We start from the raw sequence: 21,990 nt of genomic DNA, 5'->3' as shown, positions 1-21,990 counted from the left end.
CATGTCCCGCCTCGCTGTACTCCAGTCCAATAGTTTCAGATTAGAGATGGTAGTTAATCACCACCTAACAGGCAAACTAAAGCAAAGTAAGGCAGACATGCCGGAACCTTCTGACTACTTGAAAGTATATGCTGACTCAGCGTCACAGCCTTCAAAGATTGCGTACTAACCAGCAGCACACACCAATGGCTCCTATCTAACCTCTATGGGTGTCTGCCCACCACCTACTTACCAGCTGCAATGAGATGGCGGGCAGAGAACCGGTAGAGCCAGGTTGAGGCTGACAGCGACAGGTACAGGTGGATGGCAACATCACCAGAGCATAAATCCAACCTAGCCCCTACCCCTACGCCCGCCTCCACCCCCAACCCTCATTGGTGCTGGGTTCTCACAATGCAATATTTGTTCCCAGCACTGGGGATAGCTTTTAAAATGCAGAAGTCAGGGCAGAAATCTTAAAATAATAAGTGTGTGTGTGTGTGTGGGAGCAGGGGGTTATTAGCAAATGGGATGTGCATTAACACAGGAATTGACACCAGGTGGCGGGTAGTCACAACCAGGGGTGTTCCTAGGTCCGGAAAATATCCAGGGATAAGCTAATGTCGGGACTGTCGGGACTCAGTGCTAGCTAGCCTTTTGGTTGTAGACCCTGAGCTTCTAACCAGGGCTACAACCAAAAGACCCAGGGCCATAGCCCCTAAAACACCCCCCCCCCCACCCTAGCAATGCCACTGGTCACAACAATGCTATCCCTGCCCAACAAAGTTTTAAACCATCTCCATTAGTTTCATCTTTGCTTATTTGACAACAAAAATAGTAATTTTTTAAAATCATATGCCACATTTTCCTCTAATCAAATATAAAACAGGCCTTTGCCAAACTGTAAAAAATCTACCAGGCCACCTTTTCACACATCTTTTGTTACGAATCTTGAAGTCTTGAAAGTGGTGCATTTACTAAACTCACAGCACATTGTTTTTTAGCCCCACGCTGAATTACATTCTCTGATATTGATATTGATATTTTATTTCTATCGCACTCGTACACAAGTGTTTAAGAGCGTGACAAGGCAAGGGAGGGGAACAGGGGAGAACAAAACAACGAACTTACTAGGCCCAGTGACATTGAGAACGCACAAGTGCATGGGAGAGATGGAGGGGGAAAGTGCATGGAAGGGGGGAGAAGTGGAAAGTGCGAAGCAATGGAGAAACAGATAAATAATAAATACATACATTGATAAATAAATAAATAAAGGCAACAAACAGTGGTAGTGCAGCCAGCAATTGGCAAGTGCTAGGTTTAAGGCAGCAGATAGGGTAGGTCTGATAAGTGCAGGAAGAAAAAAGGGGGGGGCTGTATGGGTACAGATCCCAGTGCGAGGGGTGGCCCGGAGGCAGTGTGGGAGGGTGGCAGGGTGAGCAGTTAACTGGGCCCGGAGGACAGAGGGTGGCCAGATGCACGGTGACAAGAGAGAACAGATCAGCAGGGGAGAGGGGGAGTGAAGGCAGAAAAAAAGAGGAAGGTCTTGAGGTGCTTCCGGAACCGGAGATGGTTCTCCTCAAGTTTTAAAGTGGCAGGGAGGCTGTTCCAGAGGGAGGCCCCAGCCGAAGACAGAGATCTACCTCCAGTTCATTTCTTTGAAAAACGGCTGACCCTGAGGGAGTTAGAGGTAGAGGAGCGAAGAGCTCGAGAGGGGAGGTATTTGCAGAGGGATGGCTGAAGGTATTTTGGACCCAGGCCCCTGGTATTTGTAGTCTTCCATTTAAGATGAGGGAAGTAATAGTAAAATCCTACTCTTTTTTTCCTTATCACTTTAAGGATTTATATATTTGTCAGACTGTTATATTATAATTTGTTAAAAGCCTAAAATGGGGATGAGGAGGGGAAGGAGGAGTGGGCACCCGGTGCGTAAGGATTGACCAGGAGGAGAGATGTGCAAAGGGAGGTTGGTGGCTTGGAGAATGGAGAGGTTGTTTTCACTGGTCCCAGTCCAATGGTGATGTTATTCACATAGGAATACTTGCAATATTGCCTCGCGACCTCCCCGCGAAATAGGTGCTTCTTTGATCATAGTATAAGACCATCCCGCAGTAGAGGCTCTCTGTCCCGTCTGCTCCAGTCCCAATCACTGCTCTGACATCCTTCGAAACATTGGGGATTCATTTCAAGTTCAATTAATCCTCATGTATAACTTCTGAAATTAAAGTCTATGGATAGTTTGGACAATATGGCCAAATACATACACCATAAAAAAAAGCAATGATGACAATGCTGCAAAAACAATTATCTTCAGTCAGCAAAACACAATAACATTAGTTTCAAACAAAAGTTGCAAAAGGACCTGCAGAAACCAATATTTCTAACAACTGCAGCTGGTAAGGTATATGGTTTAAGTACCTGAGTTGCAGAGTACTCTCTGATCCCGGCTTCACCACTTAACCAAACTGCAGGGCAAATCATTTGATCTGACTGTGCCTTTTCTGCACACATTGCCCATCCCCCCCCACCCAAAAATGACATACTCATGATATTACTGCATATAATAACAGCAGGGATCCGTCATGCATTGTACATCAGAATTTATTTGTCACTTAGACTACTCCTGGTCACCTCTTTTAATGCAATCTCCCATGATCCCCTCTGGTGTCAAAGATTATTTCTGTGATGTCACTACATATGCAAATCAAAGAGGCCCTGAAATCTTTTGCCAACCAGGACTCGCAAATGCTAGGGCTGCCCCTCTGTTTTGACTTTGGGTGGTGAGTGGGTGTGAGAATCATTATCGTCCCCCTCAATCGATCACAGATAACGAGGCGTAGCCAGAATTGTCTAACAAGTGGGGATTGAAGCTTATGTAGTTGGACCCACTGTAGTGACCTTTACTGCTGTAAATGCCCACACAGTGCTGCTAAGTGGGCATTTACAGATTTTGGGAGGGCCTTGCCCGCTCAGGCCCTACCTGTCTACGCCTCACTAACATATCGGACACCACTGTCTCACACGTTTACCTCATGGCGAGGCAAATGCAAAACTTCCCAGGTGCGCAAATTATGGACATTTTAGGTTTTGCTGACTAGGCTGCCAATCACTATGGTATTAGAATGTGCTCAATGTGATTTTTGGGTGAACAAAAAGATGACATAATTTACAACAAAATAACCCAATGTTTGAGTTCACATACGACTTATTGCCTCTCCTAACCAGGGGCTCTGCCTATTGGGCAAATTGGAATCGGGAGCTTTTGTTTGACAGGTGCCTGTTGGAGGGATTTGGAGCGCAATCACAGATCTTCACCACCCCAGGGTCCGGCTTGCCCTGATGTCCCTATTTCCCCAGGGAGCCTTTGCCCCCAGACTCACACCCTCCCCTGGTGCACCTGCTCATGGGTCCATTGGCCCCAGAAAGCAGAAGAAGAAAGCAGCACACAGCTTCTCCAGGATTCTGCCTCGCAATGCATTTCCTCTCTGGGAAGCTCTACAAAAATCCAAAGTGCCTGTGTTAAGGTCACCTTTCTAGTGACCCGTTAGGAGCAACATTGGAAATGCCACCTTAGTGCAATCTGCCTGCAGATATTTGTGGATGATCGCCATCTGATGTGTCGGGGGTGGGTGGGATACCCACCACCACTGTCTTGGCAATGTGTTCGCCTGAATAAAGGACATCAAGCCAGGAGTGAAGGGAGCGCCAATCAACGTAATATTGCGGGCAAGGGGGAAATTATTGTTCTGCCTCTTAAAAGCAGAGACGTTCTTGGAATTGCACCAACCAAAATTGTAGAGATCCAAATCCTGGAAGGTCCCTGGGCAAAGGTCTCTTCTTAAAAAGTCAACTGACACAGGTGGTCACTTGGCAAGATTATCGCTCCATACATCAAGATCAGTGCTAGCAAGTGTGGACGACTGAATCCTCTGCATGCTGGGCTCACAACCTACACCACTGGGAGGCTCCCGTGTGTCCAAAACATGACTCCTTGGGTTACATTGAAAGTTAAGAAGGAACAACATGCTATCCTGGAACTGGCTTATCCCAGAGATCTACTAGGGGCAAGCAGGATACAGCTTCATAAGTTGATCCCACCACAGAGCTTTCTCTGGAGAGGGGCCCATCCATCTCTAAAAGGCTTTTCCAGATCCTGGCTCTCTTCTGGGACATCGCTGGTCAAATGCCCGTGAGTCAACCACACTTGCAGTAAAGTCTCGTCTCGCGAGCTGCCATTCTCAGTAAGCCTTGCATAGCACCATCTTGCTCTCTAAGATCATACTATGCGGCAGGGTCTTTGGCCTGGGCCAACGTTTATGCCACAAGACAAGAGCTGGCTATCCTACAGGAAATTGTGATGGTCCCGAAGCAAGCAGTTCTGGAGCGACCTCGGGATGCATGCCGTGTGCCTACCAAACATATGGCAATGCCCCATGACATTGTATATATCCTCACATGGTTTACACTCTGCACATATGGTGTGGTGTTGCCAGAAGTCTGCTACTATATCATACTTTGTTTGAGTATTGGTGTTGTCTGCTGACTTCGGGCTCATTACAAGCATGGATGTGTGGTAAAAGGTTGACGTTAATGGAATTACCGCCACTTTTCCCGCACCGCCATACTACGAGTATAGCCCTGGTGTGGGGGCATTCAACTAGAGGTAAATCCTCCCACTGTCAGCTGAAAAAATCGACTAAATCGGCAGAATTACTGTGGCAAAAAAAAGCCCCATGGAGTCCAAAAGATTCTGAAAAAAATTGGGATTTACTGCGTCACCGCCACTTGTAATCCGGCGGTAATGCCCCTGGACCAAGTGGCAGTAATGGTAATTCTGTTGGGCAGTATTCTGGTGGGTTTACTGCCAGAAACCACCTTTTTGAGGAGAATTAAGATCTTTTACGGAATTGTTTTTAAAGTATTCTGATGCAGAAATTCCATCATATTCAATGTACTTACCTACAATATGTTGAAATATACATTTTAGCCCCACTTGCCTGCCCACCACTCACCCCCACTATACTGAGACTAAACACGCCTTGGAAATCTCCACCCGTACAGGGCTAAGCAAAGTTGGGCCAGGTAACAACCATTTGTAGTGCAGCCAATTTCATGGGTGTAATTTTAGGGGGGGGGGACTGGGGTGTTTGTCCCCCCCAACTTTCATGGCATACCATTTTGTCCCCATTCATTTGGCTGGGGCACCTTTTCATCAGATGTCATGTACCCCCCCAACATTTTCAGCAAAGTTACTCCTCTGGCCAATTTAATCAGCGTAAAGGACCGGGGAATGTTAATAACAGCCTGGAGAAAGACAGGGTAGGAGGTGGGCTGGAGCAAGGACGGAGAGCCCTTTTCCACTATTGGATCAGAACGGTTTCAATATGAATCACTATCACAGACCCATGTAAATGTGGCCATCTTAGGTTCCCAAGATGCTGTGCGCTTTTATGGAAATCCCCAGCATTGGGATCCTTGAAGAGGAAGGGTTCTGCTTGCCTTGGGCTCCACCCATCAGCCTCTCTCTCTGCTCTCTCCCTCATACCCACCCACAGCATGAAAAGGGGGGGTTCCGAGAGCACCTTTCCAAAGAAGGAGGGACTAATAAGATGAAAGCTACGATGGGGCAAATGCTGTGTGCTTTGCGATGGCAGGGACATTGCAGCCTGTGGTATACGAAGCAGGATGTATTGGCATGGCCAGTTCGGCATGGGCCAATTCGGCGCGCCGGCTTTGGCGCAGAAGCCATTTTAGCGCCGAGTTCGGCGCAGGAACGTTTCGCCGCTGGGAACTGTTGGCGCGAGGGATGCAGCTGGAATGCTAGCTGGATGCTGCAAAAAATGTGCAACCTGATGCAGATTCCGAAGCTGATATGCCTAGAAACATGACTGCTATCTCCCTATTTGCAGAAGAGACGGCAATAGCACCTGACATGTGACTGATTCTGTCCCAAACCTACCGGCCTTTGAGAGGCACCACCCTGTTGTATTCCCCCAAATTTCCCTTGACCAGACCAGTCGTCCTCAATATAGAAGCAGATTAAGTATACGTCGTTCACAGTCGTGGTCAAGCAGTAGGTGCTTCTGGGGTGAACCGAGGTCCATCGGTTGAGCTGTGTGATGTACCAGCATCACAATCACATGGGCATGGTGAGGAACATTGCTAGAGTTCTGTGGTGGCTCATAATATGGCATGTCAGACTTGTGTTTTGGTGCGCATTCCTAGGGCATCCCGCTGTCCAGAAAGAAGAAAAGTATGCTCGGCTCGGTGATACCTTGGCTCTTCGAGGTTCCCTTTCTGTAACAGCAGCATGGTGCTGTATTGGATAATGCAGCAAAGTTCCCAGAACGTTGCCTTTTCTCGGGAGTGTGCTAGAGGGGTGTGCTGCTGCCTCAGAGTATTGATAGCAGCAGCTCCTGTATGACGCCATAGAGCCGAGGTGTGCTGCGAGAGCTGTACGTTGGCACTACTAAATATATTAAGGTGTTCAGCTAGCCTACAAGGTGGGTAGGAGGTTGATTGACAGGGCTGCGTGCTGTAGCAGTATTATTATACTCATATATTCAGTGCTGCTTCTATTCATCGGTGGGGATAATGGCCATTTCCGGGATATGTCTCTTGTCTATCTGGTGCAGTAACATGGGTTAGTGCAGGTTGTGTTGAACAATTAGAGCAGTGCGCTTTCCCAGTGGTGCATTAATATGGTGACCCGGTGGACTGGAGTAATGTACATTGCTTAAGCTGTGTGGTAGCTCAGTAGTGTATTGACAAGATGTGCTGTGCAAATGGATTGAGGTGCATTGCTAGAGCTTTGTGCTAGCTCAGTAGTGTATTGACAAGATGTGCTGTGCAAATGGATTGAGGTGCATTGCTTGAGCTTTGTGCTAGCTCAGTAGTGTATTGACAAGATGTGCTGTGCAAATGGATTGAGGTGCATTGCCAGAGCTTTGTGCTAGCTCAGTGGTGTATTGACAAGATGTGCAGTGCAAATGGATTGAGGTGCATTGCCAGAGCTTTGTGCTAGCTCAGTGGTGTATTGACAAGATGTGCCGTGCAAATGGATTGAGGTGCATTGCCAGAGCTTTGTGCTAGCTCAGTGGTGTATTGACAAGATGTGCCGTGCAAATGGATTGAGGTGCATTGCCAGAGCTTTGTGCTAGCTCAGTGGTGTATTGACAAGATGTGCCGTGCAAATGGATTGAGGTGCATTGCTAGAGCTTTGTGCTAGCTCAGTAGTGTATTGACAAGATGTGCCATGAAAATGGATTGAGGTGCATTGCTAGAGCTTTGTGCTAGCTCAGTAGTGTATTGACAAGATTTGTTCTGCAAATGGATTGAGGTGCATTGCTAGAGCTTTGTGCGAGCTCAGTAGTGTATTGACAAGATGTGCTGTGCAAATGGATCGAGGTGCATTGCTAGAGCTTTGTGCGAGCTCAGTAGTGTATTGACAAGATGTGCTGTGCAAATGGATCGAGGTGCATTGCTAGAGCTTTGTGCTAGCTCAGTAGTGTATTGACAAGATGTGCTGTGCAAATGGATCGAGGTGCATTGCCAGAGCTTTGTGCTAGCTCAGTAGTGTATTGACAAGATGTGCTGTGCAAATGGATAGAGGTGCATTGCCAGAGCTTTGTGCTAGCTCAGTAGTGTATTGACAAGATGTGCTGTGCAAATGGATTGAGGTGCATTGCTAGAGCTTTGTGCTAGCTCAGTAGTGTATTGACAAGATTTGTTCTGCAAATTGATTGAGGTGCATTGCTAGAGCTTTGTGCTTTCTCATTAATGTTGACTGGGTGTGCTGCCGAGTGGAATTGGGGTGCATTGCTCGACCTGTGTTTCGTCACGGATGTGTATTAAAAAGGAGAGGTGAAGGATGGGGTTCAAGGGCCACATGTTGGCCCCCTTGTAGTATTAACAATGGCCCAAAGGGCGCGATAAATGTCCATTGTAAGAGCCGTATATTGTGTTAGTTGTATACTAAGGAGGTTCATTCGTCTGCAGAGGGAGATGAGTGCGCCTTGTCAGATCATCTGTTGTCTCAATAGTGCACTAACAGAGTTGTGTGCAGGATGGATTGATGTGCATTGCTTGAGCCGCGCAGAGCCTCCGTTGGACATTAACATGGATTACAAGTCTGTAGCTGCTATTGAGGTGCTTTGTTGGAGCTGTGTGTTGGTTCAGTAGCGAGGCCTCGGGGTTCAGTGCGGAACAGGATTAATTTGCATTGTTATAGCCGTGTGCTGCCTCAGTGTATGAACAGGGTTAGTGCATGTTGGCATTGAGGTGTATTGCTAGAGCTGCCTCTTGTCTGTTACTATGCCGCATCTCGCATCATGCTTTGCACTAGATGGAAACATGCAGAAGTCCAGACAAGAAGGAGCAGAGTGGGGGGCGGGGGAGGGGGCGCATTTTCAGCATAGGTGCACGCTAGTGCACTCTAATGCATGCGGAGCAGGACGTTTTGGTGGTAAAGGGGGAGAAAGAGGGAGAACAAAGTTTAAACCAACCCACACCCACAACTCTTTTCAAATTCAACATTACCACTACCTGTCAACGTGCTGCACTTGAAAAGAATTATGCTTTTGAATTTGGCATGAGGGAGTTTAGAAGTGGCAATGTTAACGTCCCTCGTGCCAATTCGCCCATACCAGAAAGGTTCCTGCGCCAAAATGGGTCCACCAAATTGGCCGCTGTGCCGAACTGGCGGTGCCAAACCACGTTAGGGCTTGTTTGTAGGTTGCTGCCACACTACATCCCTAGTCCTTTGTCAATAGGGACATATCATATGTCATGGGGCGGTAACAGGTAAGGTGTAAGGTTGTATAACGTCACCAGGTAATGACGGCCAAGCCAACGTGCCTGCCATTGTTCTGTCTGTGTACTGGTAATTCCTCTCAAAACACGGCAATATTTGTAGCCGAAGTAAACATGAAGGAGAAAGATTACTGAGGTGGGTCCGTGGGATAATGCACCTGCTGCAGATTGCAGCTTTCCACAGCTATTAGAAAGAGCATGCGACTGAGTTGGGCAATGAAAATACGCGTTCAGATTGTAGTGTGTGCTATATAAATGGTCAACATTGCGACCCCAACTCGGGGGAAATCCCCCCAGAGGCTAACCAAACACTGGCAAAACAACTTTTTGGTCAGGGCCAAAATGCCTGAAATCGGTGAAGGATGCAGATTACGAAAAAAGCTTAACTCTTATACAAGGACAGGAGTCATCAGTTCTAGAAACGTAGGACAGTGCGAAGTGCTGTAATACAAATGAACAATAACATAACATCTTTCCCAGGACATGCGGAGCTGTGTTTCAACATCAGTGCAGGTGGCAACCCACGTCAGGCATCATAAACATAGAAAGGGTACTTCATTGCATTGAGCAGTCAGTGTGATATACCATCTTGCTGGTGACTGGAGAAGGACTTGCACCTGGAAAGAAAACTAAGCAAGCGGTTGGCCACCCGCTGCTAGAAAGAGATTTCCTCGAGGGGCAGCATTCCTGCAAGACTTCCCAATGTGGAAACGAAGGGGGGAAAATGAGCCCTTCTTCTGGGAGCGGCTGGTGATCTGAGTAGCATGCATGTCGTATGCCTGAGCATGTGGGTGGGGTCCGAGCTCCCTTAGGCGCCTGAACCCTCTGAAGCCCTGCAGCGATAAGGGGCTTTCCTGGTCATTATTGCCACTGACACCGTTGACTTGCTTGGTTGTACAGTTGTGCAGGGAAGAGGATTTGCCTTAAGCCCATATTGGATGTTTCAAGTCCAGGAAAAGTCCAAACTTCAAAAATGAGAAATGGGAAGTTAACGATTTCCGCAGTTTATAAGTGTTTAAAAATAAAGCTGCTAGTTGTGAAGCCTCAGAAATAGTCTTAAACTTGTTGATAGTAATTTTATGTTACTTGAAGGCGCCCGGGCGTCCCTCCTTCCACCAGTGGCAGCTGGTGATTTTTTTCATTGGAGGGGTGTTCACATTTCCCAGGAATGTACATGAGTGAGCATAGTGATGGAGCCACAACCAACCAATGAAGCTTAGGTGTGGTTCCTCCTCGTGGGACATTTTTTGTGAACAATTGTGTAAAAAAGCTTTACAATGTACTATTGGATTGTATGATAAAGTTTGAACAAAATCCAGTCAATGCCAGGTCTGCACAGTAATATTTACGATGCATTTTCAAGATGGTTTTGCCTTGTGCCAGTCTAAAAAGAAATGTTAATGCCTGCCTTGCCCAAAACTTCCCGTAATTTCCACCACAAGAAAATGTGCCCATTCTGTTTGCGGCAATATGTGCCAGTACTGCCACGTAAAAATACAATCATGTTGGTTTGGCTTATAATACTTTTAAGGCCACTTTAAAAAGAGAGCGTCATGTTGGTGGCACCAGTATTTGACAGTATTGTCACATATAAACACACGCATATTGGCGTTGCACATAATGCCAGTAATGCCACAATAAGAAAACATGTCCCTACTGACTGTGCCAGTATGTATCAGAATTGCCTTGTAAGAACATGCTCATGTGGTGTTTGTCTATAATGCCAGTGAAGCCACTAAAAGCAGATACATTGATGCTGGCTGTGCCCAATATATTCAGATATTGCCAGTTAAGAACACATTCATGTTATCTTTGCCCATAATGCAGTAATGCCGCCATACAAAGAGATGATCACGCTGGCTCCAAAGTTTCACTGCGAGTGATGGCCAGCATCTTGTCCTTTAACCTCACTCCAACTTCCCTCAGCCACAATCCCTGGCCCTCTTCCCTGCATCTTACACACACATTACAAATACAAACTGTTCACTCTCTCTCTCACACACACACACCCACACATAAATATGTTTTGAACTCCTTAACAAGCACACACATTCACATATGTACACTCATAGACCACACTCATTTACATGCACACGTTCAAATGCGTGCACTCAGTCACTCACAGCCCCCCCACAAGCCCCTCTTGCTTGCATACATACATACCTGTTCATCGCCATCACCACCTCATGTCCGGACTTCAACGACTGAGAGACATAGCCCACCCCCGCCACTGCAGTTTAGACAGTCAGACTGGCCCAAGTTTGTAGTCACTCATGGCCATTGTATTGTTAAGCGGCTTCACTTCAACACTACAGCTAAGTCAATGCCTAGTCTGGGATGCTGAGGGAAACCCTTATTGATATATTTTTAGGTCCAGTTCATGTACTCTGGATGGCAACCCTTATATAACACCCCTCTCTTAGAATCCCCCTGACCCCACAGAGCCAAGAAGTAGGTCTGTTTTGCAAATTTAAAAGGTTTATTTGAGAAATATAACAATATATATCTATCACACTTTTATAATAAATTCATATTGGATATCACACTTGTGAATATGAGCAGTAATCAGCAAGAGGCTTTTAAATGTGATGGCAATGGATGGGAAAATGTGCTAACTGATTGTAATTCCCTCTAGAGATTCAGGGTGAGTGAGGGATGCTTGTTGGTATTAGTTCAGGCTCACTTTAGCAATGCTCTATGAGTTATTACCAGGTTGCAAACAGATTTTTAACAAAGGAAAGAATGGAGCTGCTATTTTGACAAGTGGAGAAATTGAGCCAAAAACACAAATCGCGGTAAATTTCGCGAGTGCGTAAATCGCGATTGCGGAAAAAGTATAGGAGTAGGAAGTCGGCTCCAGAGATACGGACGATTTAATAAAGGTAGATTTTCGGATTTAAAGTAAAACTTGCATGACAGGTGACAGCTTGCAGCTGCAGAATTGACAGGTGACAGTTGTGCAGCTTTACAAATGACAGATGACACGACTTCTAGGAGGCTGCTCTAATTAGGTTAAATAGTTTGGATTAGATTATTTTAACTAAGAGTTTGGGTTCTGCACAGTTCTGCTAGGTACGCACAATATAAATTTGAAATAGGCCTCGTCATGAATCTGGTCAACACGTCCAGCGGCGGTTCTCTCTGCTCGGCGGGTCAATCAGGCACCGGTTCTGCTCACAGTGATCCGGATCTCTGGTTCTGCTCACAGCGGTCTGGGTCTGGTCTGCGGTTCCGGCAAAAGTTCTTGGCACAGAATTCAAACAGCTCGCCCGGCTGTGGAATAGTTTGCAGATGATTTTAAGGATGCTGAGACCTGCTGAGAAGAGTTCTCAGTTTGTGGGTTTAGGCCCTTGCTTTAAGTTCTGAAGTAAAGTTCTGGTCTTTGGAGTTTGATGGATGTGAAGTCTGGAGTCTCCCGGCAGAGCGTCCCACAGAAAATGGAATTGAATGTCTCTACCTGTCCCAGCAGTCTCTTTTTATGTGTTTTGGAAGTGGGTATGTGCGTGGCATAACTGAGCCTGCCCCTCTCTACTTGTCATTGGCCCAATTCTCCCCTCTCCCATGATTGGGGGAAGGAAATGGATTGTCATCATGATGAGGTCTGTTTATGGGTCAGAGGATCCTCCCCTGGTCAATTTGCCCACAAATCTATACTTGATTCAAATACATATTTCCCAGATACACAATTTGTTCAAATTACATGTACACATTATATATTCCTTATGGTCCATGCTTGTCCGCCTCTGATCATCCTGGGGGCTTGCATTCAAAAATGACAACATTTTGCGCTTTTTGACTGGTTTACCAATATCGGACATTTACCAAAAATAACACACTTGTGCGCAAGGAGTATGGACATTAATTAATGAAGTGTCAGATTTTTAACATGCAGACATTTGGAGTGAGACCCTATTTTCCGCTAGAAACCCCCCAGAATACACCACAGGGTCCTAACGCCTCTTAAAACGTGCACAGAAAAATCACAAGAATAATGATATTACTTATATAATTTTGACCAGTCCGCACTATGAGTTATCTATCTTTTTAACTTATGCCCTGGTCAAAAAGGGGGTGGCTTCCCACATCACATGGTGGAAGAACTGGTTTAGCCACTTCCCCCAAGCTCAGCTGGCTCTCACAGGCACTTCTCCTCCCACTTCTCCCAAGAGGAAGCCACTTTACGCCCCCCCCCCAATATAACATTTGCCTGAGTCCATTGTTCAGTTTCCTGCAGTTGCCCCTCCCCTAATCTAATCAGAGAGGTGTCAACTCCTTTTGGTGGGGAAGCAGGATGCAGCTAGGCCTGGGAAGAGTGGCTGAGCAGGTTTCTCCTGTCGGGGGTAGTTGTCAGGCAGAATTCAGCTAAATGTCACTTTAGTTCCCAGTTTAAATCAAACTTACACTTTTTACATATACATTAAATAATTACTTCCTTCAAGTCATTTCAGAATATAGTTTTACATTGTATCCACCTCTTAGCAAGTCTTTCCTTGGCCTGGTTTCGGTTCATTTGTTCAGTTTTACACAAAAGTCTGGTGGTTTTAAAACGCTGGCTTTCTGATAGTGGTGAGTACCGGTATTGCAACCATTTTTGGGATTAAGAAAATGAATTCCCCACAGTTCTGAGTTGCTTTTTGGCAATCAGCATTGCCATTCCCAATGGTTTCAGGGTACTGTGTGTTTAGCCCAATGGTGGTTTTAGGCAGTGCCCTCCTGTGCTCACAACATAGGCAAAAATGGGTGGCAGCCTATTCTTCATGTTTTCCCTGTGCACTCTCTGGGGAGTTCTGGCCATCATGATGTTTTCCATGCCAGTGCTGCACAGTTTTATGGTAGGGCTTGGTGCATGGGTAAAAACATCCCACAGTATTTGAAAGCACAGGGAGTGTGGCACAGACCACAGAAGCCCCACCGGCCTCTCAATGAGAATATCAATGCTATAAAGCTCCATACACAAAACAAAGATGATGTTTTATGCGCGGGTCACCCATCTTCCCAACGTTATGCCCAGTGCCCACCGCCACATGATGGTTACTGTGTTCCTCTGCACTGCTGCAGCAGGCAACATTTGCGTTAGCCGAAAGATATACATTATGGGCCCGATTCATGGAATTTTTTGCATGGTTCAAAGTGACTTTGCACTGCTGAAAAATGCCTTTCAACTGCCGACACAAACCCTGGTTCATGGAACTTTGCAAAGTCTGGGCAAAGTCATTTTGTACTGCAAAGCTTCCATCTTTTCACCTAGTGCCAGTAGCAAAGAGAGGGGCACCCTTTTGCCCAATGATACCAGCCACCAATGCCCTCCACGGCTTCACCCCTGTGGCTAAATCTCGGCCTTTCACTTTGCTGCCAACCTTAAAACGAGTCTTGAAATTGTAGGACTTGGTTTCCCAAATGTTAAAGTACTGGCAATGCCCCTCTACCAAGGCTTCCCCTCTAAAAGCTTTCCAAGGCGGCGAGATGGTGCACTTCTTTGAAGTACTTGCTTCCGGTGTCTGTGTTCCACTTGTAGTTTATATTTTACAATCGTCTGGACCGACTACCTTTCTGCCACGTGAGTTGTGCAATTGTAATAACTTATATTTTATACTAGGCTCAGTTTTGCAGACGTTGTTTCAAAGATGTGTAAATAACAGGGACTACATTGCACAAAAGGTGTCTCTAGCGAAACCAGGGAGGTTTTCCCTGCTGGGTTTTGCGGGGTTTCCACTGACATTACAGAACTCGCTACAAGGTGTCCTTGTATCATTCCAAGTGAATGTTCAAAATGGTTGCGCATGAATTTTTGCAAGGAGGCGTTCCCTGATTGCCATGGGAATGCCTCCCATGTGAATGAGAGCATCCCTAGAATAGAGCTGCGAGAGCCAGGAAACTTAACGATGTGGGTAAGCCAGGGCGGTGCCAGGGATCTGGGCTAGGACCTAGCCAGGGGGTCTTGCCTGGCTCTACTCGAGTCAAGCCAGGATAATGGGCCATGTAAGTTGGGTGTTAGGCGTGTGCAACAGGTTCGTCCTCATGTGTGCATCGGACTCTGGGGGTGTGCCCCACGCCAGATGCTCACTGACGCGATGCGGACCCACATGGCATTATCTTCCAATGTTGTCAACCTCGGCACAATGAAAGGCTGCGGGTTAAAGTTATTTTGCATGTGAAATGCAACAGTCAGTAGTGAGCACTTAACACAGTGAGCCATCCAGACCACCTCACACCTATTATTATGTACAAGTCTGCAGGAATCAAGATGGTGCCAGCACGTGTTTTAGATATAAAAATCCATTAGCAATGCAGTCTGACCGGCGAGGAGGTTAGACAGAAGTTACAAACAGACCAGACCTCACACTCACAGCTACGGTAGCTTTCATGCCCCGGCGGGGGGCAGACATGGGCTTCAATGGCCCGCCAACCCAAGCTTGTTAAAGCCTATGTCTGCCCCCCAGCCAGAGCGTGAAAGTGATTTGCACCCCGGGATTTACTGGAGTGTGGATAGTTTTCTCTTTTTTTCGCCAGCTCTGTGCAAAACCATCTCCTGTTGGAGGAAAACAACGTTTTTAAAAATGGAAAAGGGTCTTGTTCCCCTTTCGGATGACGGCGGCCATGGAAAACATGTTCCAAGATGGCTGTCGTCATTCCGAAAAGGAACCTAGTCCCTTTTCAATTTCAATAGCGGCAGCTAAACGGCAGGAGATCGGGACCAGAGTGCAAGACTCCAGTCCTGCAGGTAAGATGGGGTGGGGAGCAGGGGAATCAGATGATTTGGGCATTGGGCAGGAGGGGGAACAGGGAGAGGCGGCCTGTTGCTTCCCTAGATTAGGAAAAGAAAAAATCACCACCCGGGGAAGGGCATTGGGGGGCTGGAACAGCAGGTAGGGATTATGAATCTCCCCGCTGTTCCAGCCACCTGATTGGTTGGCTCACCCTCCCTGGGTGCGAATGATCTTACATTACTGTTATAAGGTTAATGTTATATTGAGTGGAAGCTGGAAATATCAGACTGGGGCTTTACTCAAACGAGGGGTGTGAAGTCTGCTCCTGGAAAATTCACAGTCTTATCTAAACAACACAAAGGCTGATCCAGAAGCATAAAATGCTGAGGTCCATGGAGGTCAATCCCTCACAAAACCAATGTGTTGCCTTCCCATGACCGGATTAATCCAAAACGGGCCATTCTCCTAAGAATACAATGAACGTCTCCTCTGCAATAAGATGCCAATTCCTGGAGGCCAAAAACATTCAGCCACACATGAGCTACCTGAGGCTCTCCTTGCTGGCATAAGAGGAATTGCTTGGGCTCACTGGTCAAACTGCATAAACTTTAATCTCAGACTGATTGCTATTCTCTTGTAGAGTATCAACACAAAGAAGCATAAGCCATAGGCCATAGGCTTACAAAACAGGTATCATGAGCAGTGACTAACCAGCACTATCGACGTGGGGGCACCTCCCCCTCGCCTGAATGGTAGGCCGCCATCTCACTTGAGTGACAGGCAGCACAGTCCCCCATGCACTTCATTTGTTTGGGGGACTGTGCTGCCTGCCTCTCAGCAGGGGCGTGTCGCCTGCTATGCATTGTTTTATTTTCTCCAGAGCCAAAACGTAGCACACAATAATGGGAGGTGGCAGGGCGTTAGGAGACTGGCCCCGCCGCCTCCCATGATTGCGCTAGAAGCATAAACACGCTGCTTGGTAGGAGAAGAGTCCTCTTCTGTCAGTCAGCATGTTCACATTGTAGTGACCCACAGCGTGAACACCCTGACTGCCAGAAGATGACTCCTCTCCTGTCAGACAGCGTGTTTACCTCACGGAGAGGAGGGACATCCAGTCTTCCACATGTTGGCATGGGGACGTGTGGTGGGTGCATGCAGGTAGGATAAGAGATTTGTTTATATTTAATGTGTATATGCATGTAATCATGTATGTATGTAGATGTTGGTTTTTATGAATCCATGCATGCAAGGAGTTGTTTGAATGATGTGTGAATGCGTGGGTGAAAGTGTTTGTAAGCGTGGGTGTGTGTGTCAGTTCCCACTCCTTAACTCAGGAGTGGGACATGGCATTTGTTTGTGATTTACTCTTGATGCACAGTAATTTGTATCAAGGGTAACACACAAATGGCAAGTGAAATGTTATTACGTGGCTAGACATGAAGGCCAATGTATGCACATAATAACAGTTAGGTTTACTTTACCCTTGATCCACAGTTGCTGTGCATCAAGGGTAAAGCAAACATGATAAGTGTTCATAACTGTGCATCTATTGGGTTATTTTTTCATGTGCTACCATACAACATTGATTGCAAACTCTGTGGCTTGTTACCCAATGATTCACAGAAAGTGCTGTAAAATACACAATTTCAATCCATTATTTTAAAATTCAGGGAGAAACCTGGAACCCTCCCTGTTTGGTTCAGGCTCCCTCGCTGTGCTTGGTCGCTCATACATAGTAGGCATATACATTTACACCCTTCCAGTTAAAAAAAAATCACCAGCCAGCATTGATGGCGAGCTACACGACGGCATTCAAGTCTGAGGTTTTGTTCTGCATTGCAGTAGTTCCCCCTGATGTGTCTGGGGGAGATAATGCCCTAATGTTGCCACTGAAAGTGTCAAAATCTTCTTAAGGGCTCAAACTTAATGTTTTTAAATTGCATCTAAGCAATATAGCCCTTTCTTGCGGGATCCAATGTATAGGTCTGAGTTAAGAGACCGTCTTAACATGGTGCTCTGGTACCATTACTGGCCGGTGTAGCTCAAGGGATATTTGCACACTGGGACAACCCATGGCAGACTAAGTGTAATAATTTTTTTTCAAATTATGTGCCAGAGTAAGTATGCAACCCATTGTTTGACATAAAACAAACACAGCCAAAGTGGCTGCCATGGGGGCAGGGAGTCTATGCAGAGCCCCTCATCCATTTCCATGGCTAGAGATCAGGAGGAGCTGGGAGCTGAAGTGGAGCCAGTGATGCCAGTAAGTGGAGCCAGGGGCATGGAGGTTGTATGGCAGGACCAGTGGGAGACGTGGGGGAGCTTGAGGCATGGTTTGGAGAACACGACAGGGGACCAGAGGCTATGCCTCAGGCTGGAGGAGAAGGAGAGGGTTAGTGAGGGCACAAATCATCATGCTCAGAACACAGGCTTAGCTCTTGAGATTCAGCCCAGGCTTTGAGCAACCTGATTGGCTGTCACACCCGCCCAGGGTGCTAAGTAAAATAGTTTTTGCTTAACCGGAGGAACTTCTCCATACTGCCCTCTTATTCCTTATTAACTTACATTTTGTTACTGTGCTTTCTTTGATACAACCCCATCGCCCCACCAAACGCGCCACTTTGAAAATAATACATTTCTGATGAGTAAAGCTTGTACATGTAATTGCAGTATAGTACGTCCACTTGGACGATTCACAGTGATCTCTGCTTCATGTCAGTTTTGACTAGTTCATCCAGTACTATTTATCCTCTTTGAATTCTGGTACAGGAAGCTTTGCTTGGCCCAAGATATACCAAGGACTACAAGTACCACAATGCAAAGAAGAAGAAAAAAGGAGCTGGAGAAGCCTCTCCCATCCATCATCTCTCAATTGATTTAGGGAGTGACATTGATATAGAATTATTACAGAGCTTCAACAACAACACCAAAGAGCCCAAGAAACAAAATAAGAACTTATTCACAGATAACCTCTAAGGCCAAGTGTATGAAAGGACATCTCAACTGCATTGATGTCTGACGAGCTGAACACCTATATACTTCCATCACGACCCCATAAAATTACCATAAAGAGACCTACCCATGTTCATTGGAGCATATATATTGAATTCGAATTTCATTTTTTATTAAAGTTAGAGCTAAGAGGCAATCCATTAATTACCAGTGCTGGACTTTCAGGGTAATGTGCTGATCATTGCTCTGAAATGTTGATAACTTCTGGATAAAGAGCTCCACTTCAAGCCATGCGTGTTATTACTTCTGGATAAAAGGTCTCATCTTTAAACAGGCTTCTTTTTGGTCACACGTCACTTCCAGTTGAATTGCTTCCAGGTCAGAGTTCATGTCGGTAACCAGCTATGCTCTGTTAAAGGCTATCTTTCCAGTAATTCGGTGCATTTGACTGCCCTCTCGACAGGAGTTGGGGCGCAGTTGTGTCAGTGGTTTCACTGTAGTCCCAACGAATGCACTTTTAATCACAGCGACCTTGTTACCTTGCTGTGTCAGCTGCTCCCTATTACTTTTAGTTGTCCTGTAACTCAACCACCGTGATAGTACAGAAGTAGCCAACATGTTAAACAAAAAAGAGATGTGCAATAGTATTATTTCAGTGAGGTGGGGATGTTGGGGCAAAAAGAGGGCAAACGACCCAAGAGGGTGGCCTAGCATCTCCACAGTTCCCAATTGAAATAGAAAGGGGACTTTGGGATGGGGCTTACAACTCTGATCCGGATTTGACCCCAAACACCGGGCTGTCTTGAACGTAGCACGTTTTGTTGATGCAATCTATAACAGGGACATTGGGCCTCATTACAAGTATGGCAGTAAGGCAACAATGGTGCCAGTAGCGCTACCAGCACCATTGCTACCGTACCGCCATACTACGAGTACTGCTCGTGGGTGCCCTTGCAACTCACTCTGCGGGCTGATGTCAATGCAATTAAAAGTATAGTTTTTAATGTAAGAAGCCTTAACGGACAAGAATGTAAAGGCTCAAAGGAAGTACATGTCAGAAATTGAAGTACCAAATTTAAATCCCACACAGGAACTTGAAAAGGTACTGGTGGAAAAACATTGTTTAAACCTTTTAGAAATTGTATTATTAAGGGTATCTTAAAATAAGATCTTTCTTCTGATGAGCGCTTGAAGATAGATAGCTGTCAAATCTCTGAGAGTCTTCCAATACCACAATGAGGAACTTTGTCACAGAATCACTAACCTGGTCAGCAGAGGCGTACAAGAAGATTGTGGGAATCCCCTCGAGGTCCCTACCCCTCCCATCCTACCAAAGGGGAGGAACTGAGCAATGCAGGAATCCCAGGGAAACCCTCTGGGGTAGAAAACCCTGTTGCTGTTCTTCAGGAGACTGGTGGAGCGTCTTCCTCGAAACGTGGAGTCCTGAAGGTTTACTGGGTTGAGTCTGGTAATGCGGACGACAGGCGCGAAGGCTGGAGTCTAATGTATGTAAAAGAAACAGGTTAGAAATGGGAAAAGATGGAGTAAGCAGCAGGTTGGAGGTTTCTAGAGAGAACGTAGTGTACCTGAATAGGAACCCAGAGGAGATCACGATTTCGTTCCGTAGCTCCGAGGGTGGAACTGGAGGATGGAAACCACGGGAGGAAGGAGGTGAAGTCTAAGGGCAGAATGAAAGAGGGTTGAGTAGGAAGCAGGTTATAGCCGCGAAGCCCCCGGAGTGTTTCCTACCGTTGCGGGGCAGAGTACTGTCTTGGATCGCGTTGATTCGCCCGGAGGAAGAAACAGCGGCTGACCGCTGAACGCGGTAACGGATTCACACGAAGAGCGGGGATGGTAGAAGTGTTTGCAGGTAAGATTTCTGAAACGATACAAGGTATAGGTAGTAGGCAGAAAAGAAAGCACATAGAGCTAGGAGGCTGCACGAAGAGGTTCTTAGTTGCGAAACTTACGGAGCGTCTGTATACGAAGTAGCGACGCAATGCTGGGATTGCGTTCCTGCCTGAAAAACGGTCACCTGACCATTCGGGGGCGGAGGCTCCTCCGCAGTAGACACTGTAGGAGGCTGGTTCGGTACAGGTCCGTTAGGTTCCGCCATCTTGGGAGGATCTTGTGCAACATAAGCCCCTGAATCGATGCAACGGACACTCACATATCGCCGCCGATTCCTCCGCCACCACGACCACCTGGATAGCGGAGTCATGACAATAGCGCTGCTACATATCCTTTTATTGTCTTAACCTGGAGCCAAGATTAGCTAATTGTAATAGAAAAGATAATACCATTGGAATGTCACATTCAAAAGGATCCACATTCTTATCCCTGCACCAGTTACTGAATTTATTCCAACGACACCTGTACAAAGATTTTGTTGCTGGCCTTCTGGCTGAAAGCAACACCTCCATAACATCATCCGGAAGGTCCCAATCCTTGTATCTCAACCTCTCAGAAGCCATGCGTGAAGGTTGAGTATGTTGACCTCTGGATGGAGAATGTGACCTCCCTCTTGCGAGAGAAGATCCTCTCTTTTTGGAAAACGTATTGGAGGGCAGATGGACATGTCGAGAAGGTCCGGTTACCACGTTCTCCTGGCCCAATCCGGGGCAATTAGGATCATGGTTTTCCTGAACTTTCTCAACCTCCTGATTACCTGCTGAAGAAGAACATCGAAGAATACCTCGACACCATCGAAGGTAACGGCCACGACTTCGACGCCATCGACGCTTCTGTCGACGTCGACACCAGGGTTGAAACATATTCCTGAAAAAATATTTCACCCTGAAAACAGACATGATTTTTTCCATACTATGTCATCTGTATATGGAGAAATGTCATCAGAAAATGAAGAATATGAAGAACAAGATGAACCTGAGGTTACATCAGCAGGGGTAAAATATGGGACAAGAGATGTTCCAGAGGAATTAATAAATCCTCAATCAAAAATGCAGGATTTGTATGAATGTTTACAGTCTGCAAGTGGAATAGACACATCTCCTGAATATGAATTTGAGAGACCAGATCCAGCAGAACATGCTGATCTGGGTTACAGAAAATTCATGAATAGAGTAACAGAGTTTATGGGGTGGGGTAATAATGCACCTGTATACCAGGATGATGAAATGACAGATATTTTGTCAGGAGGTCCTCAACCAGACCCCATACTTCCTTTTCATATTGCCCTGCAAAGGAGAGTAAATCCTGCTTGGGAAAGACCGGAATCTAGTCCAGCAGTAAATAAAAAATATGTGGCAAAATACAGACCTTGTAACTCTGACCCAGAGTATTTGAGTAAACATCCTTCTCCTGAGAGTCTGGTAGTTCAGGCAGCCACATCAACAAAAAATGCTGCATACCCCACTATACCCCCTGATAGGGATGACAAGAAAATAGATACTTGGTCGAAAAAGATCTTTACATCAGGGAGCATGGCTCTGAAGTCTACCAATGTATCTTGTACATTGGCTAGATTTAATTATACTCTGTGGGACTGCATGTCAGCGGCAGCTCAACACATCCCGGAAGG

General features: G+C 46.3%; 1 protein-coding gene across 1 annotated transcript in view; it reads left to right on the top strand.

Annotated features, from left to right (window-relative positions):
• MEGF6 (multiple EGF like domains 6) overlaps positions 1–21,990 on the top strand; it is a 1,562,146-nt gene that overhangs the window by 1,055,474 nt on the left and 484,682 nt on the right. The window lies entirely within an intron of this gene.

Source organism: Ambystoma mexicanum, chromosome 8 (genome assembly GCF_040938575.1).
Source record: "Ambystoma mexicanum isolate Mex_15411 chromosome 8, UKY_AmexF1_1, whole genome shotgun sequence".
In the NCBI taxonomy this organism is placed as follows: domain Eukaryota; kingdom Metazoa; phylum Chordata; class Amphibia; order Caudata; family Ambystomatidae; genus Ambystoma; species Ambystoma mexicanum.
The sequence above is the reverse complement of the archived record's forward strand: the minus strand, read 5'-3'. Positions and strand labels throughout refer to the sequence as shown.